We start from the raw sequence: 8,931 nt of genomic DNA, 5'->3' as shown, positions 1-8,931 counted from the left end.
TATTTCTTCTCTTAATTTTCGAAAATCACTAACCTTTTTTTTCAAAAATAATTTTCGAAATTCTCTCCCTCTCATCTCTTTCTATTTATTTTATTTGTTTACTAACACTTCTCTTCATCTAAAAATTCAAACCCTCTCTTCTCCTTTGTGTTCGAATTTTTCTCCTCTTTCTTTTATTCTTTTCTTCTTCTACTCACATAAAGGAATCTTTATACTGTGACATAGAGGATTCCTCTTCCTTTTCTGTTCTCTTCTTTTTCATATGAGCAGGAGCAAGGACAAGGACATTCTTGTTGAAGCAGATCCTGAACCTGAAAGGACTCTAAAGAAGAAGCTAAGAGAAGCTAAAGCATAACAATTCAGAGAAAACCTTAGAGAGAATCTTGAAAAAGAAGGAGACATGGCCGAACCCAATAATAATGCAAGGAGGATGCTTGGTGATTATACTACACCTACTTCCAACTTTTATGGAAGAAGCATCACAATCCCTGCTATTGGAGCAAACAATTTTAAGCTGAAGCCTCATCTAGTTGTTCTAATGCAACAGAACTGCAAGTTTCATGGACTTTCATCAAAAGATCCCTATCAGTTTTTAGCTGAGTTCTTGCAGATCTATGATACTGTTAAGACTAATGGAGTAGATCCTAAAGTCTACAGGCTCATGCTTTTCCCTTTTGCTGTAAAAGATAGAGCTAGAACATGGTTGGACTCACAACCTAAAGATAGCCTAGACTCTTGGGATAAGCTGATCATGACCTTCTTGGCCAAGTTCTTTCCTCCTCAAAAGCTGAGCAAGCTTAGAGTGGATGTTTAGACCTTCAAGCAAAAAGATGGTAAATTCGTCTTTGAAGCTTGGGAAAGATACAAGCAGTTGACCAAAAAGTGTCCTTTTGACATGCTTTCAGAGTGGACTATTTGGATATATTCTATGATGGTCTATCTGAGTTCTCTAAGATGTCACTGGACCATTCTGCAGGTGGATCCATTCACCTAAAGAAAACGCCTGCAGAAGCTCAAGAACTCATTGACATGGTTACAAATAACCAATTTATGTACACATCTGAGAGGAATCCTGTGAGTAATGGGACACCTCAGAAGAAGGGAGTTCTTGAAATTGATGCTCTGAATGCCATATTGGCTCAGAACAAAATGTTGACTCAGCAAGTCAACATGATTTCTCAGAGTCTGAATGGATTGCAAAATGCATCCAACAGTACTAAAGAAGCATCTTCTGAAGAAGAAGCTTATGATCCTGAGAACCATGTAATGGCAGAGGTGAATTACATGGGTAAAGCCTATGGAAACACCTATAATCCCTCATGGAGAAATCATCCAAATTTCTCATGGAAGGATCAACAAAAGCCCCAACAAGGCTTTAATAATGGTGGAAGAAAGAGGTTTTTCAATAGTAAGCCTTTTCCATCATCTTCTCAGCAACAGACAGAGAACTCTGAGCAGAGCCCCTCTAGCTTAGCAAACATAGTCTCTGATCTATCTAAGGCCACTTTAAGTTTCATGAATTAAACAAGGTCCTCCATTAGAAACTTGGAGGCACAAGTGGGTCAGTTATGTAAGAAAAATCACTGAAACTCCTCCTAGTATTCTCCCATGCAATACAGAAGAGAATCCAAAAAGAGAGTGCAAGACCATTGATATAATCAAAATGGCCGAATCCAAAGAGGAAGGGAGGACGCGAATCCCAATGAGGAAGACCTCATAGGACGTCCCCCAGACAGAAAGGAGTTACCTATTGAGGACCTAAAAGAATCTGAGGCTCATATAGAGACCATAGAGATTCCATTAAACTTCCTTCTGCCATTTATGAGCTCTGAGAACTATTCTTCCTTTGAAGAGGATGAAGATTTAACTGAAGCATAAGTTGCTCAATATCTAGGAGCCATCATGAAGTTGAATGCCAAGTTGTTTGGTAATGAGACTTGGGAAGAGGAACCTCCCTTGCTCATTAGTGAACTAAATACATGGGTTCAGCAAACTTTACCTCAAAAGAAACAAGATCCTTGTAAATTCTTAATACCCTGTACCATAGGCACCATGACCTTTGAGAAGGCTTTGTGTGACCTGGGGTCAGCTATAAATCTTATGCCACTCTCTGTAATAGAGAAACTGGGGATTTTTGAGGTACAAGCTGCAAGAATCTCATTAGAGATGGCAGACAAGTCAATAAAACAAGCTTATGGATTGGTAGAGGACGTGTTGGTAGAGGTTAAAGGCCTTTACATCCTTGCTGATTTTATAATATTAGACACTGGGAAGGATGAGAATGAATCCATCATTCTTGGAAGACCCTTCCTAGCCACATCAAAAGCTGTGATTGATGTTGACAGAGGTGAACTAGTCCTTCAATTGAATGGGGATTACCTTGTGTTCAAAGCTCAAGGTTATCCTTCTGTAAACATGGAAAAGAGGCACGATAAGCTTCTCTCAATACAGAGTCAAACAAAGCCCCCACAATCAAACTCTAAGTTTGGTGTTGGGAGGCCACAACCAAACTCTAAGTTTGGTGTTGAACCCCCACATTCAAACTCTAAGTTTGGTGTTGGGAGGTTCCAACAATGCTCTGAACATCTGTGAAGCTCCATGAGAGCTCACTGTCAAGCTATTAACAATAAAGAAGCGCTTATTGGGAAGTAACCCAATTTTTATTTATCTATATTTCTATTGTTCTTCTATGTTTTATTAGGTTTATGATCATGTGGAGTCACAAAACAATTGCAAAAATTAAAAACAGAATCAAAAACAGCAGAAGAAAAAGCACACCCTGGAGGAAGAGCTGCCTGGCATTTAAACGCCAGAAACAAGCATCTGTCTGGCGTTTAACGCCAGGATTGCATACAAGGGCATTTTACATGCCTAAAAGGTGCAGGAATGAGAAATCCTTAACACCTCAGGATCTGTGGACCCCACAGAATCACCTCAGGATCTGTGGACCCCACAAGATCCCCACCTACCCCACTTCTCTCTTCTTCACACAATCCAATAACACTATACCCTTCACCAATCACCTCAATCTCTCTTCCCCATTACCTCTTCACCAATCACATCCATCCATTCTTCCCCATAAACCCCACCTACCTTCAAATTCAAAATTTCTTTTCCACCCAAACCCCACCTAAATGACAAAATCCAACCCCTCTCCCTCCACTATATAAACCCCTCCATCCTTCTTCATTTTCACACAACACTACCCTCTCTTCTCCCCCTTGGCCGAAACCTACACCTCTTTCCCTCTCCTTCATATCTTCTTCTTCTTCTTCTATTCTTTCTTCTTTTGCTCGAGGGCGAGCAACATTCTAAGTTTGGTGTGGTAAAAGCATAGTTTTTTTTTGTTTTTCCATAACCATTTATGGCACCTAATGCCGGAGAAACCTCTAGAAAGAGAAAAGGGAAGACAAAAGCTTCCACCTCCGAGTCATGGGAAATGGAGAGATTCATCTCAAAGGTCCATCAAGACCACTTCTATGAAGTTGTGGCCAAGAAGAGGGTGATCCTTGAGGTCCCTTTCATGCTCAAGAAAAATAAGTATCCAGAAATCCGACATGAGATCCAAAGAAGAGGTTGGAAAGTTCTTACCAACCCCATTAAACAAGTCAGAATCTTAATGGTTCAAGAGTTCTATGCAAACACATGGATCACTAGGAACCATGATGAAAGCATGAACCCAAACCCAAAGAATTGGCTTATAATGGTTCAGGGAAAATGCTTAGATTTCAGTCCGGAGAACGTAAGGTTGGCGTTCAACTTGCCTATGATGCAAGAAGATACACGCCCCTACACTAGAAGGGTCAACTTTGATCAAAGGTTGGACCAAGTCCTCATGGACATATGTGTGGAAGGAGCTCAATGGAAAAGAGACTCAAAAGGCAAGCCGGTTCAATTGAGAAGACTGGACTTTAAGCCTGTGGCTAGAGGATAGTTGGAGTTCATCCAACGCTCCATCATCCAGACTAGCAACCGATCTGAAGTAACTGTGGATTGGGCCATCATGATCCATAGCATCATGATTGGAGAGGAAGTAGAAGTTCATGAAGTCATCCCTCTAGAACTCTACAAAGTAGCCGAAAAGCCCACCACCTTGGCAAGGCTAGCTTTTCCTCATCTCATTTGCCATCTATGCAACTTAGCTGGAGTTGTCATAGAAGGAGACATTCTCATTGAAGAGGACAAGCCCATCACTAAGAAGAGGATGGAGCAAACAAGAGAGTCCATTCATGGATCTCAAGAGACGCATGAGGAAGTTCATCATCAAAAGATCCCTGAGATGCCTTAAGGGATGCATTTTCCTCCAACAACTATTGGGAACAACTCAACACTTCTCTAGAAGGATTGAGTAATGACATGAACCAATTAAGGGTGGAACACCAAGAGCACTCCATCATTCTCAATGAGATTAGAGAAGATCAAAGAGCTATGAGGGAGGAGCAACAAAGGCAAGGAAGAGACATAGAGGAGCTCAAAGACACCATTTGTCCTTCAAGAAGAAGGTGCCACCCTCACTAAGGTGGACTCATTCCTTAACTTCCTTGTTTTTATCTATCTGTTTTTCGGTTTTTGAGCTTCATGTTTGTCTATGTTTGTGTCTTTATTACATGATCATTACTGTCTAGTGTCTATGTCTTAAGGCTATGAATAATTCCTTGAATCCTTCACCTTCCTTAAATGAAAAAAGTTTTTAATACAAAAGAACAAGAAGTACATGAGTTTCGAATTCATCCTTGAAATTAGTTTAATTATATTGATGTGGTGACAATACTTTTTGTTTTCTGAATGAATGCTTGAACAATGCATATTTTTGATCTTGTTGTTTATGAATGTTAAAATTGTTAGCTCTTGAAGGAATGATGAACAAAGAGAAATGTTATTGATGATCTAAAAAAAAATTGATTCTTGAAGCAAGAAAAAGCAGTGAAGAACAAAGCTTGCGAAAAAAAAGTGACGAAAAAAAAAGAAAGAAAAAGAAAAAGCAAGCAGAAAAAGCCAATAGCCCTTAAAACCAAAAGGCAAGGGTAAAAAGGATCCAAGGCTTTGAGCATCAATGGATAGGAGGGCCCAAGGAAATAAAATCCAGGCCTAAGCGGCTAAATCAAGCTGTCCCTAACCATGTGCTTGTGGCATGCAGGTCCAAGTGAAAAGCTTGAGACTGAGTGGTTAAAGTTGTGATCCAAAGCAAAAAGAGTGTGCTTAAGAGCTCTGGACACCTCTAACTGGGAACTTTAGCAAAGCTGAGTCACAATCTGAAATGGTTCACTAAGTCATGTGTCTGTGGCATTTATGTATCCGATGGTAATATTGGAAAACAAAGTGCTTAGGGCCACGGCCAAGACTCATAAAAGTAGCTGTGTTCAAGAATCAACATACTTAACTAGGAGAATTAAAACCACTATCTGAACTCTGAGTTCCTATGGATGCCAATCATTCTAAACTTCAAAGGATAAAGTGAGATGCCAAAACTGTTCAGAAGCAAAAAGCTACAAGTTCCGCTCATCTAATTAGAACTAATATTCATTGATATTTTTGGATTTATAGTATATTCTCTTCTTTTTATCCTATTTGATTTTCAGTTTCTTGGGAACAAGCAATAACTTAAGTTTGGTGTTGTGATGAGCGGACAATTTATACGATTTTTGGCATTGTTTTTAGGTAGTTTTTAGTAGAATCTAGCTACTTTTAGGGATGTTTTTATTAGTTTTTATGCAAAATTCACATTTCTGGACTTTACTATGAGTTTTTGTGTTTTTGTTTTTTGTAATTTCAGGTATTTTCTGGCTGAAACTGAGGGATCTGAGCAAAAATCTGATAGGAGGCTGACAAAGGACTGCTGATGCTGTTGGATTCTTACCTCCCTGTACTCGAAATGGATTTTCTGGAGCTACAGAACTTCAAATGGCGCGATCTCAACTGCGTTAGAAAGTAGACATCCAGGGCTTTCCAGCAATATATAATAGTCCATACTTTATTTGGGTTTAGATGATGCAAACTGGCGTTCAACGCCAGCTCTATGCTGCATTCTAGAGTAAAATGCCAGAAACAAGTCACAAACCAGAGTTAAACGCCAAAAACATGTTACAACTTGGCGTTTAACTCCAAGAGAAGCCTCTGCACGTGTAAAGCTCAAGCTCAGCCCAAGCACACACTAAAATGGGCCCCGAAAGTGGATTTCTGTACTTAGACTTATTTCTGTGAACCCTAGTAACTTGTTAGTATAAATAGGACTTTTTACTATTGTATTTTCATCTTTGGACGAGCTTTTGGAACATCTTTGATTATTGTTAGTCCTTATACATTTGGGGCTGGCCTCACGGCCATGCCTACCTTATTTTCACTTATATATTTTCAACGGTGGAGTTTCTACACACCATAGATTAAGGTGTGGAGCTCTACTATTCCTCAAGTATTAATGCAATTACTATTATTCTTCTATTCAATACAGCTTATTCTTATTCTAAGATATTCGTTGCACTTCAACATGATGAATGTGATGATCCGTGACACTCATCATCATTCTCACCTATGAACGCGTGCCTGACAACCACTTCCGTTCTACCTTAGATCGAGCGCGTATCTCTTAGCCTCCATTCCGAAAGATCGGAGTCTTCGTGGTATAAGCTAGAATTATTGGTGGCCATTCCTAAGATCCGAAAATTCTAAATCTTTTCTGTGGTATTTCGAGTAGGATCTGAGATGGGATGACTGTGACGAGCTTCAAACTCACGAGTGTTGGGCGTATTGACAGACACAAAAGAATCACTGGATTCTATTCCGACATGATCGAGAACCGACAGATGATTAGCCGTGCTGTGACAGAGCATTTGGACCATTTTTACTGAGAGGACGGGAGGTAGCCATTGAAACGAGTGAAACCCGAACATACAGATTGCCATGGAAAGGAGTAAGAATGATTGGATGAAAGTAGTAGGAAAGCAGAGATTCAGAAGGAACACAATATCTTCATGCGCTTATCTGAAATTCCCACCAATGAATTACATAAGTATCTCTATCTCTATTTTATGCTTTATTTATCTTTTTATTTGAAAACCATTATAACCATTTGAATCCGCCTGACTGAGATTTACAAGATGACCATAATTTGCTTCATACCAACAATCTTCGTGGGATCGACCCTTACTCACGTAAGGTTTATTACTTGGACGACCCAGTGCACTTGCTGGTTAGTTGTGTGAAGTTGTGATAAAGTGTGATTCATGTTTGAGAGCTCCAAGTCTTTGGCGCCATTGTTGATGATTAGAATTTCATGCACCACTCAACATATCCTACGGTGCCAACCACTACTTCCTTTGGTTCAATCATCTCTACCTTCTCCTCTTATTGCTCTTCTTGCTTTGACTCCTCTTCTTCACCTTGGAGCTTCAAGTTCACTCCTCACTAAGCTCTTTGCTTGCCTCTCCACATTCAACAATGGGAGTGCCTTGATCGCGCAAGCTTAGGCGGGATGAGACTATGTTGCTAATGACTTCTACCATGATAGCAACATTGGCTCTTATCTCTTTGAACTTCTTTTCATCTTCATCTTGTTGCCTTAAGATACGAGATTCAATATCTCTTAGTTCTAGCATGAGGGCTTCATCGGGAGGTGGTGGTGGAAGACAGGGTTCATTGTTTGAGGGAAGGGTATTGTAGTTGGAAGGTGGTCCATATTGGTGAAATTCTTGAGGTGGTGTATATGGATTTTGTGGTTCATGAGAGTATTGGTGTTGGAATGGTGGTAGCTCTGTGTATAGTTCATATGGTGGTTGGTATGGTGGATATGGGTTGGGATCATATGGAGGTGAATGGTGATATGAGACTTGTGAGTATGGTGAAGGGTTACATTGAAGAGGGGGTTCATATGCATATGATGATTGTGGTTGACAACCACAATGAGGGTCATCACATACATTAGATTGGTATGCATCAAGATTTGAATTGTACCCATAAGAAGCCGAAGGAGGTTGTTGCCAAGAAGGTTGTCCATAAGCTTGGGGCTCCTCCCACCTTTGATCTCCAAATCCTTGATGCATGTTGTCATTGTAATTTCTGTCTCCTACAACATAGTTAGAACCACACTCATAGCCAAAGTCGTGAGAAAACATAGTGAAAGAGAAAATAAAACAAAAGCTAACAAGAAACAAAGAGATCAAAATCCTACAACTAGCAAAAACTAACAAACAAACCAAAAATCAAGATATTCACAATATATACAATAGCCAATAACATAGCACCATTGCAATTCCCCGGCAACGGCGCCATTAATTTGATGGCGAGAATCGTGTTGGTTAGGAATTTCTCTTATAGAAAGAAGAATTTCGTTGTAAGCATAGCTCCAAACCAATAAACAACTCTCGCATGAAATTAAATTTATGGTTTTGTCACATGTACAAACCCCAAATAAGAATTAACCGGAGTATTTGGACTCCGGGTCGTCTCACAAGGAATTACAATGAAGTGATGAATTATTGGTTATAAAGAAACAAAGGGGGTATGATTGATAAAGGGTCAAGGAAGTAAATGGACAAGAATTTAAATGACAAGAAGAGTAAATCAAGCAAGTAACTAAAGAAGGCAAGTAATAAAAAGATAGCAAATAAAGAAAAACAATTAATAAAGAGAGACATTCATGGCAAGAATTGAGATCATAGGCCTTCCATCATAGTCACTAATAACAATAATTAACAAGAATTTATCTTATTACGTCATCTCCGATGATGGAGGAAGGTATCATGTTATCCTCATACTCGAAGAAAGTCTATTAAGACTAGCTAATCTCAATCCAAAAGTCCTAATCACCCACTAATTGAATTAGCAAGAGATTAAAGTCAATGGAAATCATACTAGCTAACAACTCTAGATCACCAACATAAGTTGGGTTTCCATGACTCAAGATTGCCTAATTACTCTTTCCAAGCCAAGAATGTT

General features: G+C 39.4%; 1 non-coding gene across 1 annotated transcript; it reads right to left on the bottom strand.

Annotated features, from left to right (window-relative positions):
• Window positions 1–793: 793 nt before the first annotated feature.
• Window positions 794–901, bottom strand: LOC112714043 (small nucleolar RNA R71). The gene has a single exon (XR_003159000.1). It is a non-coding gene; the product is annotated as a small nucleolar RNA R71 (small nucleolar RNA).
• Between the last annotated feature and the right edge of the window lie 8,030 nt (window positions 902–8,931).

This window comes from Arachis hypogaea, chromosome 9 (assembly GCF_003086295.3).
Source record: "Arachis hypogaea cultivar Tifrunner chromosome 9, arahy.Tifrunner.gnm2.J5K5, whole genome shotgun sequence".
Classification (NCBI taxonomy): domain Eukaryota; kingdom Viridiplantae; phylum Streptophyta; class Magnoliopsida; order Fabales; family Fabaceae; genus Arachis; species Arachis hypogaea.
The sequence above is the reverse complement of the archived record's forward strand: the minus strand, read 5'-3'. Positions and strand labels throughout refer to the sequence as shown.